This window comes from Molossus molossus, unplaced genomic scaffold (assembly GCF_014108415.1).
Source record: "Molossus molossus isolate mMolMol1 unplaced genomic scaffold, mMolMol1.p scaffold_m16_p_20, whole genome shotgun sequence".
In the NCBI taxonomy this organism is placed as follows: Eukaryota; Metazoa; Chordata; class Mammalia; order Chiroptera; family Molossidae; genus Molossus; species Molossus molossus.
Window position 1 is genome coordinate 28,354,223 of NW_023425356.1, and position 26,949 is coordinate 28,381,171.

The 26,949-nt window shown below is 38.8% G+C and overlaps 1 pseudogene; it reads right to left on the minus strand.

Moving 5' to 3' along the window:
• Positions 1–11,259: 11,259 nt before the first annotated feature.
• On the minus strand, positions 11,260–11,701 carry LOC118637352 (annotated as a pseudogene).
• Positions 11,702–26,949: the final 15,248 nt, after the last annotated feature.

Below are 26,949 nucleotides of genomic sequence, written 5' to 3' on the forward strand. Positions count from 1 at the left end.
CTCTCAGGACTACTTTATTTCTGTCCCATAGACTTTTGGTTGTTGTTTGTGTTTTCATTTGTTTCCAGGAAGTTTTTTATTTCTTCCTCAATCTCATTGGTAACCCATTCATTGTTTAATAACATGATATTTAGCTTCCAGGTGTTTGAATGTTTTTGAGGGTTTTTTTAATTATTATTATTATTGTAGTTGATTTCTAGTTTCATGCTATCATGAACCAAGAAAATGATTTCAATCTCCCTGAACTTGTTAAGATTTATTTTGTGTCCTAATATGTGATCTATCTTTGAGGATGTCTTATGTGCACTTGAGAAGAATATATATTCCACTGCTTTGGGATGAAATAATCTGTAAATATCAATTAAATCCATCTTTCAAGTGTGTCATTAAAAGTGGCTGTTTCCCTATTGATTTTTGGCTGGAAGGTCTATCCAGTGATTTCAGTAGGGTGGTAAATTTTCTTACTATGACTGTATTGCTGTTGATCTTTTCCTTAAAGTCCTCCAAAATATTTTTTATATATTTAGGTGCTCCTATGTGGGTAGATATATATTTACCAGGGTTGTATCCTCTTGATAGATCAATCCCTTTAGTATTATGTAGTGACCTTTTTTTCTTGTTATGGTTTGTTTTGAAGTCTATTTTGTCAGATAATAGTGTTGTTACCCCAGCTTTTTTTGTTTGTTTCTATTTGCCTTGAAAACTTTTTTCCATCCCTTTACTTTCATCCTTTGTGCATCTTTTGTTCTGAAGTGGGTCTTTTGTAGACAGCATATGCAGGGGTCATCTTTTCTTATCTATTCAGCTACCCTATGCCTTTTGATTAGAGCATTTAATCTATCTACATATAAGGTTATTATTTATTTTTATTTTTTATTAATTTAAGAGAATAGGAGAGAGAGAGGAAAAAAAACAAAACATTAAATTGTTGTTCCACTTACTTATGCATTCATTGGTTGACTCTTGTATGTTCCCTGACCAGGGATCAAATCTATACCTTGTCATATCAAGATGATGCTCTAACCAATCAAGCTACCTGGCCATGACCTTTAAAGTTATTATTGATAGGTTCTTATTTATTCCCATTTTTATGCCTATGTTCCTCTCTCTTTCTTTCTCCTCCTCCTCCTCCTCCTCTTTCTCCTCCTCCTCCTCCTCCTCCTCCTCCTCCTCCTCCTCCTTCTTCTTCCAGCAACCCCTTTAACATTTCTTTAAATATTGGTTTGTTTGTAAAATACTACTTTAGTCTTTATTTATTTATTTTTATTTGATCTGGGAATTTCTTTATTTCACCTTCAGTTTTGAATGATAGCCTTGCTAGATAAAGTAGTCTTGGTTTCAGATCCTTGCTTTTCACTACTTTGAATACTTCATGCTTGTCCCTTCTAGCCTACAGTGTTTCTGTTGAGAAATCAGCTGATAGCCTTAGGAGAGCTGGCTTGTAGATAACTGACTGTCTCTCTTGCCGCCCTTAAGTTTCTCTCTTTTTCTTTAATGTTTTCTATTTTATATAGGATGTGTCTCAGTGTGAATTTCTTTGGGTTCATCTTGATCGAGATTCTCTGTGCGTTCTGAGCTTATGTGACTTTTTCCTCCACCAGGTTAGGAAAGTTTACTGTCGTTATTTCTTTAAACAGGTTCTCCATTTCTTGCTCACTTTCCTCTCCTTCTGGTATTCTATGGTGCAGATGTTAGCTATGTTTCAGGTTGTCCCAATGTTCCCTTAAACTATCCTCATGTTTTTAAATTATTATTTATTTTTTTTAATGCTCTGAATGAGTGACTTTTTCTATCTTGCCTTCTAACTCACTGATTCAATCCTCTGCTTCCTCTAGCCCACTATTAATTCTTTTTAGTGTTTTCTTTGTTTCAGATATGTCATTTTTTCCCAACTGGTTGAATATCATGGTTTCTATGTCCTTCTTCATGCTTTTGAGCATTCTTAAAACCATTACTTTATACTGTCTATCTGATGAATTTCTTGCCTCTATTTCATTTAGTTCTCTTTCTGGAGATTTCTTTTGTTCTCTTATTTTTAGCCTGTTTCTTTGTTTTCCCATTTTGACTGTTTCTTTGTGTTTGTTTCTGTGTATTGGATATGACTATTATGACTGCCAGTCTTGGCAGGGTAGCCTTCTATAGAGGGTGTTTTGTGGGACCCAGTGTTGTAGTCCCCTTGATCTGAGCTGGTTTCTCTAGGAATGCCCCTTATGTAGGTTATGTGGGCCCACCTGTTGTATTTGGGTCTTACTGCTGTTGTCCCTTTTGTGGGTGGGTTCAGTCCTTCGACTAGCAGACTGTGAGGCTCAACCCCAACCACTTCATGCCAACTGTTATACTAGTGCTGATAGAACAAAACAAGACCAAACTAAAAACAACAACAAAAAAGAATAATAAACAAATATTAAAGATAAAAGATCAAAAGAATTAAAGAAGCAATAAAAAAGAGTATGAAAGAAAAGAAGGAAAAGAATGAGAATAAAAAAGAAAAGAAAATAATTATTATAATAGTTTTAAGAAATAATAATAATGAATAAAATAAAATACAGAATAGAAAGAGAAAATTAACAAAAAATAAAATAAAAAGAAATATGAGAAAGAAAACAATTGAATAAAAGGAAAGAGAGAAATAAGAGATATGAAGGGGAAAAAGAGAAGAAAGAAACCAAACTAAGAAAATAAAATACAGAAGAAAAACACAGACTATTAAAACAAATAAATAAATAAATAAAACTGGAGTTTGCTTCCACAGATTTCTGTGCCTGCTGTGATAACTCTTTGGATCTGCTCTGATGGAACTCATTGGATTTTGCTCTGATGTTGTCTGAATCTGGCCACTTGGTGTGCCAGTCCCAGACCTCTCAGGAGGTTCTCTGGTGCAAGCCATTGTCAGACTGTCTCTGCCTGGCCCTCAGCAGCACAAAGCCCCAAGCAGTTCAGCAGACATGGTCTCCCTAACACAGGGGCTCTGTCTGTCTCAGGTCTCACACTTTGAATGTCTCTGCTCTGATCTGCTCTCCCTTCCCCCATAGAACTGGGCTCTGTAGCAGTATCTGGGAATTGGCCAAGGTGGTTTTTAAACAGACTTGCATTGGGTGTGGTGCCTGTAGTTTGTAGGAGGAAGGGCAAGCACTTCCTCTTTTTTCCAAGCCTGCACTGGCTGAACTCATTGGGAAGCTCAGCTCTGGTTCCCCTTAATGCAGTCAATGGACCTGGAACACGCCGATCTGTCTCTGGGACAGAGCCTACCCTAGAGACAGTCACAATGACTCAGCTCTGCCTGGCTGCTTTGTACCCCCTTGCTGCCACACCAAGTAGGAGGGGAGAAAATAAAAGAAATCAGCCCCACTTGGCACTCTAATCTTTCAGGGTGGCTGGCCCCCACGGGGCAGAGCTTCTGCCCAGGCTTTGACCAGGCCAAATGTCAGTCCTCTGCATTGTCAGAACTAGCTGTAGGAGCACATATTTTTAGCCAGAGCCATTCCACTTTTCCTTATGTGGCAGGACAGGGAAGACCTGGGGCCATTCTGCAGGTGGGAGTAGGGACACCACCCATTTGCTCAAGATGAGCAAGACCCATCCTCTTTCCCAAGCCACATTATCTAGACCCTCTGCCTCAATGCCCAAAGTTCTTCCAGAGAATAAAGGGCCCCTCTGATTCACCACTGGGTATACCAATCAGACCCCTCTGACAACCCCAAGCTTTTCCACTTGACCCCTCCCACAAACACAGATTGGAGCAAACTTCCCAGGCTGCTGTTGTAACAAAGAAATCACTCTTTGCCTCGGATGGTGCAGTCTAAGTCTCCCCCCCATTGATTCTCACTGCCCAGTGCTATTTGGGCTCCCCTTCCCTTTTCTGTTGCTCTGAATTGGGGATCCCTGTGTGGGGCTGAAACTTTTCCTCTGGCTTCTCATCAGCACAGGTATGTCAGTTGGCTCACCTTCTCTGCATCTTCTCCTGTCCTTTCTTTGTGTTCCCTGTTCACACTACCCCTGATCAGTCACACTTCAACTGTTTTTTCATGCCGAATGTTCTTCATTTTAGCCGCAAGGTAGGTCTAGTAGCTTCTAACTACACTGCAGCCATCTTGGAATCTCCCATATTGGTCTACTCTTGATAAGATACTATGAAAGTTTTTATTTACCTTTCCTAGACAGCAAAGGTTTTATGTTTTACTAATATAATTTTCAGTGATTCCTGTTTTCTTTATCAGGTCTTTGATTACTTAACTGGGTCATAGTATTAACAGCTAAGTTTTGCTTAAAATCATGTAACCTCTGTATTGCCTTTAAAATCTTTTGTCACTTTGGTTACACAAATAATTAAATATTATTTCATAATTATCTGTAATCCTATTTAGTCAAGTGTCTGAACCTTTTTCTTTTTTTTTTTTTTTTAAACATTTGCTGTTTATTTTTTATTTATTTATTTTTTTAATCCTCACCCGAGGACATTTTTCCATTTTTTGTTCAGGTAGAGTGGGAGGGAGAGAGAGGAACAGAGAGAGAGAGAGAGAAAGAAACATCGACGTGAAAGGGACACATCGAGTGGCTGCCACCCGCACGACCGACCAGGGCCGGGGACAAACTGCAACCGAGGTACACGCCCTTAGCGGGAACCGAACCCGGGTCTCTCAGGACCGCAGGCCGACGCTCTAACCGCTGAGCCAAACCGACCAGGGCTGAACCTTTTTCTTTTAATTAATTTCTTTTTGTTACAGATGTTTCTCCTTTTTCCTCGTGGACACCCTTCACCCCAAGCATTGTTGTCTAGGTCCACTGGTTATGCGTACGTGCATATAAGTTCTTTGGTTTATCTCAAGTGTCCAATACTTTTGATAATTTTCACAAACTTCCCCAAATCAAATTTTAAACATTTATTTTTAAACCTGGAAATGACTTGGGATTTTCCAGAGGAACTCTTAACATCTCCAAAGATTTGTTTTCTCACCTTATAAAAAGAGTGATATTAAACTAATTAGGCTTATTTGAAATGTTAAGTTACCTAAGAAAAGTTGTCAAATAAGGGACACTAAACCTTCTTATGTTATATTTGTGTGGATATTAATATGTGTTTCAGAAATTGTATAAAATTTCTAAAAATTCTGATATGTCCTGGTATAATGTTAGCTGTCATAATTCTAGTTATCTTAAAATGTGTCACAGAAACAACCAAATTTTCTTGTCAATAATAAACTCTCATTAGATCTTTAACCATGACTATTTTAGTCTTTTTGTCATTTACAGAAGCTTTAGTTTACTCTGATACTTTTGCAAAAGTACATCATCTTTAGAGAGATTCATGAAAATGACTGTAACAAACACAGGTTTCTAATAAATTTCACATCATACCACTAGGAATTTATAGAACTCTAATGGAAAAACTGATGGCTTCATAAAACTTCTTTTAGAAAGATCAAAACAAGAATTAATTACATGAGACTGAATGAACTGATGAGGATTTTACTTTTTATGATCTTTTAAATTTAAAATATTATTGGTTCTTTTATGTTTTGTTTTTCCAAACATAAGGAAACCTTTTTCTCTTTCTTCTTAAACTATTAGTAATTTAGTAAAATATACCTTTGTGAACAAATATAAAACATGTATCCTTTCTCCCTACCTGATCCCTCCAGAATTCAGAAACTATGAACATTTTTATTTTCATAAAAATATAGTTATTTACATAAGCTCAATAAGAATCTGTTCTCTTTATAACAGGACACAATGGGAAAGATTTGTTATTTTTACCAAATATGACTGGAACGTCATATTTGAGAATAACATGCATAGAACAAGAAATGACAAGACAATTTTAAGGAACTAAGGTAGATTTTATGAAACCAATATGATGATTAAAGCTACACTAGGAATTATATTTTAAATTTTGACGAAAGCACATCTATATGGAGGTTATTGCCCTCAAAGACATAAAATTCATATGAGCCATTGGCTGAATGTGGCAACCTTATAACTAATTGTGAGGCTGGTGATTATGTCTAAAAAGCTTTCACTATGCTAATAATTTTATTGGGATTGTTACTGGACATGTTAATGCTCTGGTGTGTTAGTGGTCTACCCCTAATTTTCTATTGATCTAATTGTCTATGGGTCATGCCACAAGTCCTGTTATTTTGAGTGCACATTTACACAGGACATTAGGATTTTTTTTTTTTTTTATCCTCATCCGAGGACATTTTTCCATTTTTTGTACAGACAGAGTGGGAGGGAGAGAGAGGAAGAGAGAGAGGGGGAAACATCGATGTGAAAGGGACACATCGAGTGGCTGCCACCTGCACGACCAACCAGGGCCGGGGACAAACTGCAACCGAGGTACGTGCCCTTAGCGGGAACCAAACCCGGGTCTCTCCGGACCGCAGGCGGACGCTCTAACCACTGGGCCAAACCGGCCAGGGCGGACATTAGGATTTTTAGGAATGAATATATCACAGCGAAAATATTTAACAGTAAGGGAAAAAAAGCCTGTATTTCAAAAAGGATGAATCCTAAAACAATGTGGGATTTTTAAAAAAGGCAACTTGTAAATGCTACTTATATGACATCTCTTACTCAGCTTTTAAAATGCAAATCAATATTATATAATGTACATTAATATCTATATAGCTATTGTGTTTATAAAGTTTTTCAAATGAATAATTCATTCTAAAAACCCACAACTCTAGTCTAATAAGGACAGAAACATCAAAGTTAATTGAGGCACTTTGCAGTATTCCTCTGAATTGTCAAGGTCTTGAAGCACATAGAAGGACTGGTAACCATCACAGACCACAGGAAGCTAAAAGACATAATGACTGAATGTAATGTGGTATACTGGATTGAATCCCTGAATAGAAAAAGTACTTTAGTGTAAAAACTAGGGAAATATAAATGAATACTGGAGTTCAATTAATAGTAATGTACTAATGTTATTTTCGACAAATGTACCAAGGTAATACAAGGGTTAAAATTAGAGAAAATTGGGTGAAGAGCATATAGGAACTCTCACTATCATTTATGCAACTTACCTGTCAGTCTAAAATTATTACAAAATTTAAAGTTTATTTTAAAAAGTTCTACTTACTAAAAAATGTGTAAGAAAGATATAACATAATTTCATTACTATGCTTGCATCTGGGTCTGAGAATAAAGATTTCTTTAAATTTTTTGAGTTTTAATTTTTAAAAATTTGCCACAAATTTTTATTCTTGGTAGAATGATTTCTTAAAATAAAAATATAATTCAAATATACGTGTTAAGTTAAAAACAAGCATTAGAAGAGCATGTAAACACATAACTTCTAAATAATTCAACAGAGAAAATATGTGTTGAGCTGTAAGAAAGCTTATAAATTGTACTTCTCTCCTTGCCATATGACTTTTGAACAAATTGAGAGAAATTAAGAAGTCAGAGGTCAAAACATTGACTTTAAAATGACAGGGCCTGGGTTGGCTTAACATTGATCCCCAGACATAGACAATTTTTCCCACCCAGTCCCAGGTGGAGCTGAACCAGACAGATTTCTCCTCATGGGTACAGAGTACTTGCAATCAGTCACCACGTAACGACAGCCCACCCAAATATATGCTAATCTTCAGAAAGGTGAAAACACAAACACATACACACAGAGAGAGGGGAAGAGAAGGGACTAACATATATACACTCAGTGTCTACTCCCAAAGTCATCAGTAGAATAAGTCATTTCTTCTAGAGTAGATGACTAATGTACTGCTGGTGAAGAGTTCTCTAGAACAAAAAGCCCTGATTTGTAGGTTTTGCTGGTTTCCACGTGGTAAATACTCCCATGAGGGCTGATTTTGAACTACCAATGTGATGTCACCGAATGCATAGTTGGGAATTGGTGGACAGAGCCTGGGCTAGCCAGCTGGAGAACACAACCGACTTCTCCCCTGGAGAGGAATGAGTGGAAGGAGAGAGAAGCCAGAAATGTTTTTTGTTTGTTTGTTTTTTCTCCTCACCCGAGGACATTTTTCCATTTTTTATTCAGATAGAGTGGGAGGGAAAGAGAGGAAAAGTTAGAGAGAGAGAAACATCGACGTGAAAGGGACACATCGAGTGGCTGCCTCCCGCATGACCCAACCAGGGCCGGGGACAAACTGCAACCAAGGTACATGCCCTTAGTGGGAACCAAACCCTGGTCTCTCTGGACCGCAGGCCAATGCTCTAACCACTGAGCCAAACCGGCCAGGGCCAGAAGCGTTTTTTTAATGCTGCTTCCTTTATATGTAAAGAAACATGAGGTATGGGAAGTAAATGTTTCATCCAAAGATACCTCTATTTTTATTTTTTCTTCTTTCTTGCTTTTAGTGAAATGAATTGTTTTTTTATCTTCCCTGGATATTTTCTCCCCTGTACTAAATTTGACGTTTACATTCTGTTTCAGTTCTTTCAATATTTACCCTAAATATGTGACATGCACACTTAACTTTAGATTTTCCTAACACAGTATAAAGTTAATGAAAAGCCTATCCTGCTATTTAATATAACAATAATCCTAGAACCTTGGTAACACGCTATTGTTCTCAAGGATTACATTATGATTTAAAACCCTCCAAAATTAGCTATTTTTTACTTAGATTTATCAACTCACTCACGGTGCCAGTGAAATGATGTCAATTATTCTCAGTCGATAGCCTATAAACACATTTAGGAGAAATCTCTTCTGAGATTAATCTGAAGCATTTACCTTATCTGGAAGAGAATTTCACCTCTACACACTCCGAGAGCAGCATATTACTGCTTTAACAGTTTACTAATCTGCAATATTGGCAATGTCCGTGGTCATGTCTAATTTGATTTGTCTTTCTTCTCCTTTCTGTATAATCAAACACTCTCGATTGCCATCTGTCCCTGTTAACCTTATGTTTTTACATCACTGTTTCTGACACCCCTTGGAGGCTCCCACCGAGTCACACAGCCTCCTAAGTGCGTCCTAGGAAGTAATGTTTGGCTTTGGCCTCAGAGGCTACTGCCACACCTCCTCCTGAAAAATTGTTTTCAGGTGAAAAACACTTGGGAAAGTTCTCTTCTGTGTCCTCACATTTGTTTCAGCTTTGTAATCACCATTGGCAGATTTTTGACCTGATGTTGCTATCGATGCTTCTGAAGCTTAGCCCTTAGGGCTAAATTTTTAAATGCTCCATTTTGGGACCTTTGAATGCTCCAGATCATCTTTGAACAGCATTCTTTCTATCAGGTCATTGTTTAACATAATGAATAAAGCCAGAGCCAAATTTGGAGATGACTCAATTTAAGTGAAAAATAAATAAATAAAATATACTTGTTATTCAAATGTAGCTTTAATATACGCCCTGTAGTGCCCTCTTCCAACCAGACTGCAAAAATTTCAGCACTACCACCACCTGTCATTAGTACACTTGTTTCTGTGACAAACTATTCAGATGTGATTGATAAGTGACCAAATAATATCAGTCTAATACAAATGGGTTATCATTTTTATCAGTCAGTTGCTATCTCCAACCACCATGTAACAGCAGCTGTCACCAAATACACTAACACAGAGAAATATAGAAAACTGGAGAGACATTGAACCAAATATCCTTTATCTCAGCCCATCTGGCCACATGTTCCATCTTAAAAGTACCTATTTATTGTCCTTTCTAATTTTGGTGCATTTTGCTTTTATCTCCATTACTTAATCTTTATTTATACACCTTTCCATCAAGTGAGATTTATCTGGGATTTTTTTTAAAGGTGAAGTCCAACATTTGATGTATTTTATCTTAATTTATTCCCTGAAAATAGTTTTATTAGAATAGTTCCTGTTTTAGGCATTGGGCCAATTAAATAATTGCATGTCTTAAATGGTATGCCTAAACCATATTTTCCCCAATAATTCTAGTTACTTTTCCCCACCCCCTTCCCAGTAGGTATGATTCTCACTTTATAAATGAAAAGTTCAACTCAGGTAACAGACCAAGGCTTCTAAGTGTCTGTGCTATCTTTTGCATACTTTTTTTTTTAATTGATTTACTTTTGATTTTTAATTTTTTTTGTTTTTTTTTTAATTTATTTTTGTTACCGATGTTTCTCCTTTTCCCCCCATTGACACCCTCCTCCCGATCCTGCCCCCCACCCTCAGCATTGTTCTCTATGTCCATGGTTACACATACATGCATATAAATTCTGCAGTTTATCTCTTCCCTCCCCACCATCCCCCTCTTCTGAGGTTTGTCAGTCTGTACCCTACGTATATGTCTTTGGGTCTATTTTGTTCATCAGTTTGTTTTGCTCAGAATATTCCACAAATAAGTGAGATCATGTGATATTTGTCTTTCTCTGATTGGCTTGTTTCACTCAGGATAATACTCTCCAGGTCCCTTCATGTCATCTCAAAGGATAAGAGATCTTTCTTTCTTACTGCTGCCTAGTATTCCATTGTGTGTATGTACCACAGATTTTTATCCACTCATCTATTGATGGACACTTGGGCTGTTTCCAGATCTTAGAGAGTGTAAATAGTGCTATGAACATAGGCGTACATATATTCTTTCTGATGACTGTTTCAGGCTTCTGAGGATATATTTCTAGAAGTGGAATCACTGGGTCAAATGGCAGTTCAATTTTTAATTTTTTGAGGAAACACCATATTGTTTTCCATAGTGGCTGTACTAGTCTGCATTCCCACCAGCAGTGTACTAGAGTCCCCTTTTCTCCATACCCTTGCCAGCACTTGTTGTTTGATGATTTGTTCATGGCAGCTATTCTGGCCGGTGTGGGGTGATACCTCATAGTCATTTTAATTTACATCTCTGATTATTAGTGATGTTGAATATTTTTTCATGTCTCTTGGCCATTTGTGCTGTTTGGAGAGGTGTCTATTTAGGTCCTCTGCCCATTTTTTAATTGGGTTCTTTTTCTTCCTTTTGTTGTGTTGTATGAGTACTCAATATATTTTGGAAATTAACATTTTATCTGATGTATCGTTGGCAAGTATGCTCTCCCATATAGTGAGTTTCCTTTCCATTTTGATGCTTGTTTCATAGGACTACATCAAACTAAAAAGCTTCTGTACAACAAAAGAAAGAAGCATCTTTTACATATTTTCTTTCTCAGGGGAATTGGCAGGAGCCCAGGCCTTGACACCCTTAACTCCTAGACCCTGTTAGAGAGGCTTTTGAAGCACAGGTCAGGAGATAGAGGGGTCAAGAAATCTACACTCAGACCAGAAGACAAAAGCATCTATGAACATTTTAATGAATTTGCCTCCAAGTGGCTTCAAGCTACCAGGACTCAGGCCCCACCAACACCCTTAATCTTCTCCTAAGCTCTTCTGCTGGAGAACTTGGCCTTCACAATGACAGTCTACTTTAGGAGCTTTCTCTTCTCCAGAACTTTGTAGTGAACCAATCGCACCACATCATTGATGGTAGCAGCTTCAATCTTGTTTTTGGCAGCATTTACATGCGTCTGCTCCTGACCAAGGTCCACAGTTTATCGAGATTGACAGGCAGAAGCTCTGTTTCCTCTTTAAGTGTTAATGCCTCATATCAACTACCCTAAAGTAACCTGGGTCATATTTGTCAAAGTTGATCCTGTGATAATGCAAGCCTCCAGCACTAACTCGGCCTCCCGGGTGTTTCCTGTGCTTGCCTATGTGGTTGTGGCCATGGTTCATGTGGCCCCAAAGTTTCCAGGTCTTTGTCAGTCTGGATGGCATGTGAGCCCACATGAAAGAGGATCCTTCTTACACTGTTCCAAAACATCCAAGAGGAAGGAAGACTCCCAACTCACTTTATGAGACTAGCATTATGGTAGGCAACCAATTGATGTATCTCTCTCCTTTCCTCTCTCTCTAAAAAATATCAATAAAAACATATTTTAGGAGGACAAAAAACAGTGGCATTTTTATACACCAATAGTGAACTATCAAAAAGAGAAACTTGGAGAACAATTTCACTTATAATTACATCAAGATTATTTTTTTAATAAATTTAATCAAGGAAGTAAAAGATCTCTACTCAGAAAGTTGCAAGATACTGAAATAAAAAAACTAAAGAAGATACAAATAAATGAAAGCATAGACCATGCTCATAAATAGGAAGAACTAATATTATTTAAATGTTCATGCTACCCAAAGCAACCTATAAATTCAGTGCAATTCTTATCAAGATACCAATCACATATTTCACAGAACTAAAACAAATATCCCAAAAATGTTTATGGACCCACAAAATACTCTGACTAGCCATAGCAATCTTGAGAAAAAGAGCAAAGTTGGAGGAATCATGTTACCTGATATCACTATACTACAAGGCCATAGCAATCAAAATAACATGATACTGGCATAAGAACAGGTATATAGACAGAGTAAAAAGTCCAGTAATAAATCCAAGCCTATATGATCAATTAATATTTGACAAAGGAGGCAAGAACACACCAGGGGTAAAGACAATCTATTCAATAAATGGTGCTGGGAAAATTGGACAGATACATGCAGGAAAAAAAAATGAAACTAGACTACCTTTTTACACCATACACAAGAATAAACTCAAAATGGATTCAAGACTTAAATGTTAGACTCAAAACCATAAAAATCCTAGAAGAAAACATAGGCGGTAAAATCTATGACATTTCTCTTAGCAATATTTTGTCTGGTATATCTCCTCAGGCAAGGGAAACAAAATAAAAAACAAACAAATGGGACTACGGCAAACTAAAATGCAGCAAAGGAAACCATTAACAAAGCAAAAAGACAATCTGAGTGGGAGTACATATTCACCAGTGATACATCTATAAGAGGTTAATATCCAAAATGTATAAAGAACTCATAGTACTCAACACACACACACACAAAAACAATCCAATTTAAAAAATGGGCAAAGGAACTGAATAGACACTTCTCTACAGAGGATATACTGATGACCAACAGACATATGAAAAGATGCTGAATGTCATTGATCATCAAAGAAATGCAAATTCAAAACAAAATGGAATATTACCTCACACCTGTTAGAATGGCTATCATTAATGAATCAACAAACAACAACTATTGGTGAGGTTGTGGAGAAAAGGGAACCGTTGTGCACTGCTGATAGAAATGACGATTGAGGTAGACACTATGGAAAACAGTATGGATGCATGGATGCCCTGGCCGGTTTGGCTCAGCAGTTAGAGTGTTGGCCCGCGGACCAATGAGTTGCGAGTTCAATTCCAGTCAGGGGCACGTACCTCGGTTGTGGTTCATCCCTGGTAAGGGTCGTGCAGGAGGCAACCAGTCAATGTGTCTCTTTCACATCGATGTCTCTCTCTCTCTCTCTCTCTCTCTCTCTCTCTCTCCCTCTCTTCCACTCTACCTGAAGATAAATAGAAAAATATCCTCAGGTGAGGATTTAAAAAGAAAACAGTATGGGAGTTCCTCAAAAAATTAATAAAGAAAATGCCTTATGATTCAGTAATTCCATTTCTGGATATTTATTTTTTTAAAAACCAAAACACTAATTTGAAAAAATATATGCACCCCTATGTTCATTGCTGTATTATTTACAATAGCCAAGATACGGAAGCAACCCAAGTGCCCATCAGTAAACGAGTGGATAAAAAAGCAGAGGTACGTTTACACAATGGATTACTAGCCAGCCAATAGAAAGAAGAAAATCTTACCCTTTGCAACAGTATGGATGGACCTGCAGAGTAGTATGCTGAGTGAAATAAGCCAATCAGAGAGAGACAAGTGCCATATGATTTCACTTACATGTGGGCTCTAAAGAACAACATTGGAACACTTACAAACATAAATAGACTGGTGATTGCCAGAGCAGAAGGAACTGGGGGACTAGGTGAAAGAGGTGCAGGGACTAAGAAGTACAAATGTGTAGTTACAAAATAGTAATAGGGATGTAAAATATAGCATAGGAATATAGTACATAATATTGCAATAAATATGTTGCCAGGTAGATACAGGAAATATCAGGGGGAACATTTTGTAAAGTATGTGATTGTCTAACCACTCTGCAGTACACCTGAAACCAACACAAAATAATATTGGAAGAAAACTGTAATTGAAAAATAATTATAATAATAAAATAAAAAGTTTTCAAACAATAGTATGAAAACCACTATTCCATGTTGGTCTCTAAGGTACCTATAAGCTCAAGAAATTTCTGTTCTGATCTCCAATGATTGCTGCTTCAGTAGGTTGCTCACTAACTCTTTTATACTCCCTTTAGGTGATGGTACATTGAAAAGGTAGGGAAGGCCATTCCATCAGAGCTGAAGAGAGGTTCTGATATGTTGGACAACAGTGTGTGGGAGACAAAAATGCTGAAGATCCTGATGCAAGGGGAAAGGGAGGTTTAATCTCCAAGATTTGCCCTCAGGACCTGTACTCTGAGAGGAGCAGGAAGGACCTCAGGGCTACTAGGCTTGGTGAACACTTTGCTCTGCACTCATGCACTGGCACTATCCATGCCAGGATATTAGGACTGAAAGTCTCACCATGAAATACACTGTGAATCTCAACTGGTGGCAACACAAAGTTTCACATGTTCACAACTCCAATGTCTCCCACCACACTGGTTCTCGTCAAAGTTACCACCAAAGGAATCCTGCTCTTGCCCCAAGACAATGCTTGCCTCTGTCCTCACAGAGGGTTCCTTCTTCAGACTCCTCCTCACCATGAGTTTCCCATCTACCCAGAGCTTTGCAATCTTGGGGGAAGACTACCAGCCTTCAAAGAGGTGCTTTGGACCAGAAGAGCTCTATGAGATCTTGAAATGTATATATCAGAACCACCTACTAACCCACTATACACTTCAACATTTTCTTTAAAGAATAGGATCTCATTTTTGTGCTTCAGAACATTATATGCCTAGAGACTGTATCATGAGTGAAATTAAAATCTGACCCAGACTGTAGAGGCCCTGGTGGCTTATGTGGTAAAGGAATCATCTAATTCAATGGGAAACGCAAAAACTTTCCTGCTATGTCTGTGGGAGAGAAAAATAGATAGAGAAAATAAATTAAACAACTTGTAACAAAGATCTCTGCTCTTAATTCTCTATAAAAATTCAGAAACCACTTATCCCACTCTCTTCCTTAGCCCTCCCCCATGCAAAGAGTTCCCTGGATTTGCTTTGAGCAACCTCAGCTCCCTCAGCCCAGACCACAAGCACAGCCTTGGGCAACCTCAACCGTCCAAGGTGAAAACATTGACGGTTGATGAGCACCAGGAAACAGCCACAGCTTTGACTGTCTACTCACTGCCCACATGTAATCAGGTCTTGAGAATATGTCCAGGAAGAGGATGTTAGAAGCTGATGTCCCAGGACCTGGATAATTCAGAGGCTGCCGTGTCAAGACCTCCTCCTCTCTGGATTTATATCCGCAGCAGTTGAGGCATCACAGCTGGGGTGTGAACAATTTCCCAGACTCTTCCCCTTGGGGCCAGGAGCCAGGGCTCTAGGCTAAAGGCAGCAGGATTATTTCAGGAAAAGGAAATCAATTTGGGTTGCATTGCTGGAATTCCAAGTCTATGAGAAAATGATTGGAAACCTGGTAAATTAGGAGCAGCCAGTGTGTCTTTCCAGGCCCTTCTACCCTGAGGCCATTCAGGGGCCAAGGGAGGTAAAAACTGCACCAAAATGAAGGACGTCTTCACCTCCATTTTATAGAATGAACTGGCTTCCTTTTGCCAAGAACTTTGATAGGGACAGTCTGAATATAGACCTTGAAGAGGAGTGAAGGAAACAATCACTAGTGCAAACAATGTTCAAAACAGCATCATGGGGCCAAGATGCAAAACTTTGTCAGAAAAGGAAGCAGAATCATTCCCTAGCAGGGAGTCAACATGGGCTACATATCAGAGATTCTTGTGACTGCAGAGCTCCAGTTCCAAGTGGCACAGATTCAGAGTCAAAGGAAAGAGAATATATTGGAGCAGGAGAGAAGGAAGTCTCTTGTCTCCATATTATGGCATGAATCCCCCCCCTCTTTTCCCCATTTTTCCACTCCTAGTATTTTAGGAAACAACCTGACCAGAAAACCCATCTTCTGGGGAAATCCAATTGAACACCAGAGCTAGAAAGAACGTTAAAGATCAGCATCCTGCCCAGACACCTCAGAGGCATCAAGTGACTTGTCTGAACTACGCAGCATGGTGTTCCTGACGATTCCAGTGCTATGGCCTTTATACTGGCCTACGGGGAGGGCCTGAAAGTACAGGGACCCTGGCCACATTCCAGGCCAGGAGCCAGGAGCCAGGAGCAGTGACGATGGGGCTCTGCTTGGGAATACTAATAACAGACCTGAAAATACCCTTGCTTTGTAACCATCTTGCCCAATGATTTATATGTATATAATTGAGGACCCTAAGGCCCTAACAGCTCTTACATTTCTCTCTCAGACTCTACACATTTAGATTGTTTCACTCCCTTCTTCAAAGACTTAGTCTCTTGGGCTTCTCACTCAACTACTACAGAATCCAAGTGCCTCAGCATCCCACTTCCCTTGTTTGCTGTCCCCTCCAAGCAAATTCAGAGTCTTTATTTTAGGTTTTGTTTTTATTTTTATTTGCTATGATAGACATTAATGAAACAGTGAAACAGACATAAGGAAATAAAAACAACTAACATGAGAAGTTGCATGAAATTTGATAAAGCACTCCTAGAAAGAGTTGTCTAGATTTTTTCCAGATTATTTTTTGCAGGAATCATTATTTAGTTTTATGGCTTAGTCCTGTACTTGGCAACAGGGTCATTTCATCATTACTGGCTATAGGACTCAAGAATCATCTAATCTCTCTTTACAGGAACAGTACTACATACCTATGGGTGAGCTACTACAATTTCCAGATTTATAAACCACAATGTTAAATATGAAAGAGAGAGAGAGTATTAAATCTGTTCAGTATAAAGTGCACAGCAACTCTGTTGGTAATTTCTACTGAAGGTAGTAAATTCTGTTAAATAGTTTGTTTCACTCAAGACCCATATTCCCTCATCCTAGCTTACCTTCCCCCTAATGCATCATACCTGGAAGGCTAAATGCTAAATTCCCAGATCTTTTGCTACTAAGTTTCCACATGTGACATAAATTTAGCCATGTGGTAACGCTTGCAAGATATTTGGGTACACAAAGACTTTCCAAGGGAACCAATTTGCAGATCCCCAACTTTCACGTGAGTCTTTCCTGGAACAGAGCCATCTGAGCACACATTTTGTTCTTGAGGCAACCTCACAGACTCTTTCCTACCCCCTGTTTCACCATAGCCCATGAGAGGCACACCCCCATGGTAGCTTTCAAACTGATTTACTTTTAAAGGATCTTTCTCTTTCTTCAAATGTATGGAGAAAGTCTAATTACAATGTCTAATGAAATTAAGGCAATGATTTCAGATATAAATATGTGATTGACTCACTTACCTTCAAAAGCCAAACATACACTTTTGCAGAAGAAATACCATGCCTTTCATGATATTATTTCATAAAATTTTAATCTCACCCTACATTGGATTAGTAAAAATTAAGTAATGAGAAAGAACACAGTTGATATGTTATCTGATTTTTACACTTTATTATAAAATTCATAATCATATTCAATCCCCGTTATTTTAATCTGGACTTTATTAATTTAGTAATCTATATTACAAAATTCTTTCCAGAATTTATTCCTTACCGGTTTCTATAACAGTCTTTGAAAATACAAGTCTAACTAGTAAGATGTCTTCCTTGAAAACATTTCATTTTTGATATAAAAATCTTTTAATTAAATGTGATAGGTTGAACCCTGTTCCTCCAAAAGATATATATTGAAGTCGTAATGCCTAGTACCTCACAATGTGACCTTATTTGGAAATAGGATTGTTGCAAATGTAATTAGTGACATTAATATGAGGCCATACTAAGTAGGGTGGCCCCAATCCAGTAGGAAGATAGCCATATGAAGACAGAGACACACAGGGGGAACGTCAGGTAACAACAAAGGCAGAAACTGGAGTGATGCAGCTGCAAAGTAAGAAACACTGAAAGCTGTCAGCAAACCACCAAAAGCTAGGAAGAGGCAAAGAAGGATTCCCCTAGAAGTTCAGAGGTAGTATGGCCCTGCTGACACCTTGATTTCAGAGGTCTAGCCCCCAGAACTCTGAGACAATATATTTCTGTCATTTTAAGCCACCAAGCTTGTAGCACTTGTTACTATAGCCCTAGAAAACTATTGCAGATAGATTTCATACAAATTTGATTTCAGTTTTAAATTGCACTGTCACTTTCCAGTAAAATGAGTCAGCATTCTATATTATTTAAAATTTTTAATTGGCCAATTTGTGGCTAAGCTTCCAATAAGGAGAATCAGAATGCTGGAGAAAACAGACATGAGGATTCCATTGAACACAGACAGTGAGGGATTTATAAGAGACCCATGCTCTAAACAAATATGATGAACGTTTTTCAACCAAAGTTTCAAGAACTATCAAAGTACAATTGAAAGCAAAACACGAATACTAAACATGATGACTCTCATCTGTAACACGTACTTTTTTCTCACGACAATTCTGCTTTGTGATCTTTTTTTATTATTATTATATTTTTGTTACAGATGTTTCTCCTCTTTCTCCCCATTGACACCCTCCTCCCCATCCCGCCCCCCCGTCCCCAGCTTTGTTGTCCATGTCCATTGGTTATGCGTACATGCATATAAGTTCTGTGGTTTATCTCTTCCCTCCCCCCACCACCCCCTCTTATGAGGGTTGTCAGTCTGTACCCTACTTCCACATCTCTGGGTCTACCCTAATCCTCAGACTGTTATGTTCATCACATTCCACAAATAAGTGAGATCATGTGGTATTTGTCTTTTTCTGCATGGCTTATTTCGCTTAGGATAATACTTTCCAGGTCTCTCCATGTCATCTTAAAAGATAAGAGATCTTTCTTTCTTACAGCTGCATAGTACTCCATTGTGTATATGTACCACTGCTTTTTTATCCATTCGTCTACTGATGGACATTTGGGCTGTTTCCAGATCTTAGCTATTGTAAATAGTGCTGCTATGAACATGGGGGTACATATATTCTTTCTGATTGATGTTTCAGGCTTCTTGGAATATATCCCTAGAAGTGGATCACTGGGTCAAATGGCAATTCAATTTTTAATTTTTTGAGGTAACACCGTAGTGTTTTCTATAGTGGCTGCACCAGTCTGCATTTCTACCAGCAATGTACTAGAGTCCCCTGCTTTGTGATCTTCAAAAAAAGCATTATTAAACAATATTTGAAAATTTTTTCTGATGTAGTGTACAGTAATTTATTTACAGGATGTTCAGACTCTAAAATTAATTCTTTGTGAGGAACGCTAAGGACACTGGTAGAATTATCAGTAAGTTTCACATTTAAACAGTTATCAGGGTTGGCTTGGGGAGCCACATAAGAATTAGCATTGCTCACTAGTGTCATTATTTTCCTCATGAAAACTAGGAAACCTTACATAAATGTTGAGAAGGTTATGGCACCTGGCACACTGTTGACAGAAAAATATTTTATATGCTAAGTCTGTCATTGCCACTAAATCCATTTCCTGTTCTGACATTATTGTAGTTTGTACAGTAAATGAAATTGCAGAATAATAATAGTAATGATAATGATAATGGTAATAGCAAACAGTTCTATGGCACTTATCAAATATAGATACTGTGCTAAGGGCATTACCAGATTAACCCAATTAGTTCTTACAGTTCAGGGTAAAATGAGGAAATGAAGACTGAGAAACGGTTCACCAGATTATGTTCAAGTTTGTGGCAGATAGATTTCCTCTGCCTTACAGATGGGGAAATCCACAGATATGTCCATATTTATAAAGAAGAGAATGCATGAAAAGAGTAATGTTATTTTTAAATTTGGAAACTTTATTGATTTGTCTTATTCTAAGAATGAAACCTAAGGCTCTCTAAAAATAAAACCATTGTCTGGGCCAGCTTCATGGGTGTGTGACTGGTACAGTCACACAGGGCCCTGCCCTTAGAAAGGCATGTGCTCTCTTTAAGACTCTGCTATTGCCAATTTGAAACACTTAATCTTCGAACAAAAGGCCCCACATTTTCATTGTATACTAGGCCCTGAAAATTATGCAACCAGTCCTGATTATCACAATGACTATGCAGAAATGAACTTTAATGTCTTTTATCTGTGCATTAAAACTTGCTTTGGCTTGGAAACATGATTTTATTGATAAACAAGCTTTGATTGTAAAAAGTGGAGTTCTAACTTAGAGGGAATATTGAGTGTTGCCATTTAAATTATAAATATTATGAAATCAAGGGAGTTAAATTGATGTGCGAGGAAATGGGATCATCCCTAGCTAGTCACTGTGTTCAAAAGTGAGCTGGTTGTCATAGAAATGCATAATAGCATGTTTATTTGGATTGAATATGATGTCAGACTTTTTCTGACAGAAAATAAGTTGATTTGGCTGATTGGTTTGACAGTGAATAGTAGTTCTGTTCATTACAAAAGGTAAACATATGTCTCGGTTCACCCAGGGCAGTCGCTGTTCACACCGGTTGTCCTGGCATAGTAATTAGTAGGTTATATAGTGGTTGAGTTAAATCTCCAGAGCTAAGTATAATAAAAAAGTATATAATAAATGTATGTTATCAAAATATTTTATTAACAATGATACATTAAAATCAATATTCAGTTGTTTCTAAACTTTTCTAAATATATCAGCTTAAACAGATATGTCTGAAAGGCAATAGATAAAACTAAGGGTCATTTGATAAGTTTTGATAAAGTCTTTTCAGTATAATTCAGAAAAATTTTAAATTGGGTAACAATCCTTTTGCAAGTCCGGTGGTTTTTTATTTCTTTGTTTTCAACAACATTAAGGAGATAATCAGCTGATAGTGTTATATATAATTTTATCATAGAGAATTAGAATTTAGAGCATATAACTTGGAAAGAATTCAAAGAACTAAGCATGGATAGGAAATGGGGTGTGGGGTTGTTGACCCTAGTGGTTTAAGGAGTCACACAAGCCCAGCCAGTGTGGCTCAGTGGTTGAATATCAACCCATGCACCAAGAGGTTGCTGGTTCAATTCCTGGTCAGGGCACATGCTCAGGTTGTGGGCCTGATCCCCAGTCAGGGGCATGCCGGAGGCAGCCAGTGGATATTCTCTCTCATCCATGTTTCCATCTCTCTCTCCTTCTCCCTTCCTCTCTCTCTAAAATCAATAAAGGAAGAAAAAAAAATTTTTAAAGGAGGTCAAGCAAAGCTATCACATTTCATTAAATGAGAAAAAGACATTATATCTTTATGTACTTCCACTCAAAATTTGAGGTAAAGAGAGTTTCTATTTCTTAAAAACCAGTAGAGACCAGAGACTAAGGAAATACTCAAAAATAAATGAATAATGACCCAAAATGAGAGGGGCATGTCAGAGAGGCACAGCCCCCCCGTGAAAGAGCTGCCACTACCCAACACTGAAAGAATTTGAACAAGAAGATAAAGTAGCATTGGAGTCTAGCTCAAGGTATAAAATAAGTATCTATGAGTTCATATTCATATAAATAAGTGATTAAGTAAATATGTGGGGAGAAGAGGCAAATATTTCATGAAAAAAGAATTCCAAATAATTTTATATACGCACTCCATCCTTAAGAAGGTGTTAGTGTAATTCTTCACTCCCTAAGTGTGAACCGAGCATAGTTACTTTCTTCCAAAGAGCATGGAAGTTTGGAGGTGGGAGAGGAGAGGGACTTTATAGTGTAGAGAGCTGACAGACACCATCTGTGCCAAGTGGTCCAAGTTAACATCAACAGTCACAAATCGTGTTAATAGTTTGTACTAAATATGATGTGATGAAAATGACACTTTATCTTTGTGGTCTTTGTCCCAAAAACCTACACCACAGTTTAAACATGAGAACAACACCAGACAAGTTTCAATAAGTGAGCATCCTAAAATATACCTGACCAGTGCTCCTCAAAACTGTCAAGATCTTCGAAAACCAGGAAGTTCTGAGGAACTGTCACACCCAAAAAGAACCTAAAGAGACTGGACAACTAAATGTAACGTGGTATCTTGGATGCAATCTTGGAACAGAAAAAAGATAATAATTTAAAACTAAGAAAGTCTAAATAAACTGTGGACTTTAGTTAAGAATAATGCATCAATACTGATTTATTAATTGTAACAAAATATTAAAATAAGATACAGTTGCGCCTCTCCCCTTCGCACTTCAACTTTCACAGCTTCACTCTATGGTGGTTTTTTTCAAATACATTCATTAAAAAGTTGATTGAGACAGTGAAAATGATACAGCACGCACTCGGTTGTCTGAGTCAATTATACACCCCTGTATTACAATTAAGATTAAAATTACTGTATGTATGTATGGACTGTAGGCCTATGTATTTGAGCAGCCCAGGAAACCTTCAACACCAGGTGCAACCACTAGAGTCTAAAACAGATTAACTGCAATAAATGAGGGATGACTGTATTCATAATGGGAAATTGTCAGGAGTGGGGGGGTATATGGGGTACTCTTTGTATTCAATTTTATGTAAATTTGAAAGTAATCTAAAATATATTTTACTTTAAAAATAGTGATAATAAAAATAAACAGAGCTTAATCAAAATATACCTCATTATTTTATCACTAATCTTTATTATTGAATGTATTACAAATGTTCCTCCTTTTTCCTCTATAGACCCCCTCCTCCCCGCTCCCACCCCGCTCCTGCCTTTCCCCACACTGCTGCTTGTGTCCATTGGTTATGCACATATGCACATAAGTTCTTTGGTTTATTCTTCCCACCCCACCTGCCTTCCCTTTGAGGTTTGTCAGTCTAACTATCAATTTGTACTTCTTAATCCTTTCACCTTTTTTACCCATTCCCCCAATCCCCCTCCCATCTGGCAACCAACAAAATGTTTTCTGTATCCATGAGAATGTTTCTGTTCTGTCCATTTTGTTTGTAGATTCAATTGTCGATAGATGTGTATTTATTGCCATTTTGTTTGTTCATATGTTTTATCTTTTTCTTCAAAAAGACCCTTCAACATTTCATATAATACTGGTTTGGTGGTGATGAACTCCTTTAGCTCTTTCTTGTCTGGGAAACTCTTCATATGTCCATCAATTCAACATGATAGTTTTGCAGGATAGAGTAATCTTGGTTGTAGGTTCTTGCTTTTCATCACTTCGAATATTTCTTGCCACTCTCTTCTGGCTGGCAAAGTTTCTTTTGAGAAATCAGCTGACAGTCTTATGGGAGCTCCCTTGTAGGTAATTAACTGCTTTTCTCTTGCTGCTTTTAAGATTCTCTCTTTGTCTTGAACTTTTTGCATTTTTATTATGATGTGTCTTGGTGTGGGCCTCTTGGAGTTCATCGTTTAGGACTCTCTGTGCTTCCTGGACTTATGTGTCTGTTTCCTTCATCAAGTTAGGGAAGTTTCCTGTCATTATTGTTTCAAATAGGTTTTCAATTTCTTGTTCTTTCTTTTTTTTTTTTTAAACCTTTATTGTTGAATGTATTACAGATGCTCCTCATTTTCCCCGATTGACCCCCTCCTCCCCACTCCCGCCCCTCTCCCACCTTTTCCCACACTATTGTCTGTGTCCATTGGTTATGCATATGAGTTCTTTGGTTTATTTCTTCCCACTCCCAACCCCTTTCCCTTTGAGATTTGTCAGTCTAGCAATGAATTTGTACTTCTTAATCCCTTCACCTTTTTTACCCATTCCCCCAACCTCCCTCCCATCTGGCAACCAACAAAATGTTCTCTGTATCTATGAGAATGTTTCTGTTCTGCCTGTTCATTTTGTTTGTAGATTCCATTGTCAATAGATATGTATTCATTGCCATTTTGTTTGTTCATATATTTTATCTTTTTCTTCAAAAAGACCCTTCAACATTTCATATAACGGTTTGGTGGTGATGAACTCCTTTAACTTTTTCTTGTCTAGGAAACTGTTTATATGGCCATCGATTCTAAATGACAGCTTTGCAGGATAGAGTAATCTTGGTTGTAGGTTCTTGCTTTTCATCACTCTGAATAATTCTTGCTACTCACTTCTGGTCTGCAAAGTTTCTTTTCAGAAATCAGCTGACAGCCTTATGGGAAGTCCCTTGTAGGTTACTAACTGCTTTTCTCTTGCTGCTTTTAAGATTCTCTCTTTGTCTTGAACCTTTTGCATTTTGATGATGATGTGTCTTGGTGTGGGCCTCTTGGGGTTCATCTTGTTTGGGACTCTCTGTGCTTCCTGGACTTGTATGTCTGTTTCCTTCACCAAGTTAGGAAAGTTTTCTGACATTATTGTTTCAAACAGGTTTTTAATTTCTTGTTCTCTCTCTTCTCCTTCTGGCACTCCCAAGATGCAAATGTTGGCATGCTTGAAGTTGTCCCTGAGGCTCCTTACACTATCCTCATTTTTTTTTGGATTCTTTTTTCTTTTTGCTGTTCTGATTGGGCGTTTTTTGCTTCCTTATATTCCAAATCAGTGGTTTGCTTCTTGGATTTACATACTCTACTATTGAATCTGTGTAAATTATTCTTTATTTCAGTTAATGCCTCCTTCATTTCTGACTGTGCATCCATCATTTCTGACTGGTCTTTTTTTATGCTCTTGATGCCCTCACTAAGTTCATTGAGCATCCTTATAAGCAGTATTTTGAACTCAGCATCTGTTAGGTTGCTTATCTCCATTTTGCTTAGTTCTTTTCTTGGGGTTTTGTTCTGTTCTTTCATTTGGGACCTGTTTCCTTGTCTCCTCATTTTGGCTGCCTCCCTGTGTCTGTTTCTATGTATTACTTAATGAGAGGTATGGGGCTATCTGAGACCAGATGCTGCTTGTTTGAAAGAATTTAGGAGAACCTGAAGCAGGATCCAAGACAGGCCAATCCTATGGTTAAGCAACTGGCAACAGCTTGGGTGGGCCTGAAAGTTGGGTGGGGCGGGGCCTCAGGGAATCACCAGCGCAGGGCAACCAGTGTAAACCAGGTTGCTAAAGTCCCAGATATGGTGGCTGCCGCCCCAAGGAAGGGCTGACCAAAGGAATAAAGGCCTCTGACAGCACATTTGTCCTGGAGAAAGCCCCCTCTCCAGCCCTCGCTCCGGTACCAAACAGCTCAGTTCTTCCCTGTATGTCTCTGGTGCCCCTCGAGCTGCTTCCCCTTCAAGCTTAGAGGGAGAGAGTCTGATAAGTCCATGTGCGGGCCCTTTAAGGAGCTGCCTGGGGCTCCAGCCACTTCAGTTTCCCTGAGCCTCAGTTCCTGCAGTTTTTGCAGCCAGAAGTGATGGGGACTTCTCTTCCTGGCACTGGAACCCTGAGCAGGGCGTCTGGTGTGGGACGGGGACCCCTCAGTCCTCAGGGAGAATCTTCCCAGCCGAGGTGTCCCCCTGACTTTTATCTGCCACACGTGGGTGTGGGACCAGTCCATCTGCCTCCACCCCTCCTACCAGTCTCGATGTGGCTGCTGATTTAATCTTGTAGTTGTAGGACTTCCATTCAGCTTGATTTCAGGTGGTTTTGAATAATGGTTGTTCTGTAGTTTAGTTGTAACTTTGATGTAGTTGTGGCAGTACGTGATACCGTGTTTACCTATGCCGCCATCTTGCCCGGATGTCTTGTTCTTTCTCTTCTCCTTCTGGCACCCCCACGATGCGAATGTTGGTACACTTGAAGTTGTCCCAGAGGCTCTTTACACTATGCTCATATTTTTGGATTCTTTTTTCTTTTTGCTGTTCTGATTGGGTGCTTTTTGCTTCCTTATATTCCAAATAGATGGTTTGCTTCTTGGCTTTACCTACTCTACTATTGAATCTCTGTAAATTATTCTTTATTTCAGTTAGTGCCTTCTTTATTTCTGACTGGTCATTTTTTTATGCTCTTGAGGCCCTCACTAAGTTCATTGAAGTTCTCACAAAGTTCACTGAGCATCCTTATAAGCAGTGTTTTGAACTCTGCATCTGTTAGATTGCTTATCTCCATTTCATTTAGTTCTTTTCCTGGAATTTTGTTCTGTTCTTTCATTTCGGTCATGTTTCTTTTTCTCCTCATTTTGACTGCCTCCCTGTGTTTGTTTCTATGTATTAGGTAGAGTTATTATGTCTCCTGGGCTTCCTAGGGTGGCCTATTGTAGTAAGTGTCCTGTAGGCACAGCCTCCCTGGTCACCCAGCTGGGCCCTCGAGGCCCTCATGTGGACTTTATACCCTTCAGTTGTGCTTGAGTCTTAATTGCTATTAGCACATCAATGAGAAGATTCTACTCAGGCTGATCAGCTGCAAGGACTGGCTGTGTCCACTATCCACCGACCTCTGACTACCTTGAATGATCAGCTGTGCAGGGGTCCACCACACAGAGCAAGACTTACTTCAGCAGGGCTCTAGAACCCACTGAGTCCATCCCTTGAGTGTGTCACTTGTGGAGGTGGTTGTGTGGTGGTGCTTTGCTGTGGTTTGAAGTTGTCCAGTGGGTGTGCTGGCTCTGGACCAAGGCCAGCCACTGCCTGTGTTCTATCTGGGGCCACCAGGCAGGGTCTCAGGGAATCACTAGGGCAGGGAAAATAGTGTAAGCCAGGTTTCTGGAGTTCCAGATATGGTGGCCATCTGCCAGCCTTGTGAGGGAAGAGTTCATCAAAGGAACAAAGGCCTCTGCCAGCACATCTATCCAGGAGAAAGCTGCCTCTCCAGTTCTCACCCTGATGTCAAATAACTCAGTTCTTCCCCGTATGTCTCTGGTGCCTTTTGAGGTGCCTCCCAATGCTGGAGCTCAGAGGGAGCAAGCCCAAGTAAATCCATGCACGGGCCCTTTAAGAGGAACTGCCTGGGGCTCCTGCATCCTCAGCCTCCCTTAGCCTGGTTTTATAGCCAAAAGTTATGGGGACTTCTCTTCCTGGCACTGAAACCCTGAGCTGGGCAGCTGGTGTGGGACAGGAACCCCTCACTTCAGAGGGAGGACCTTCCCAGTTGAGGTA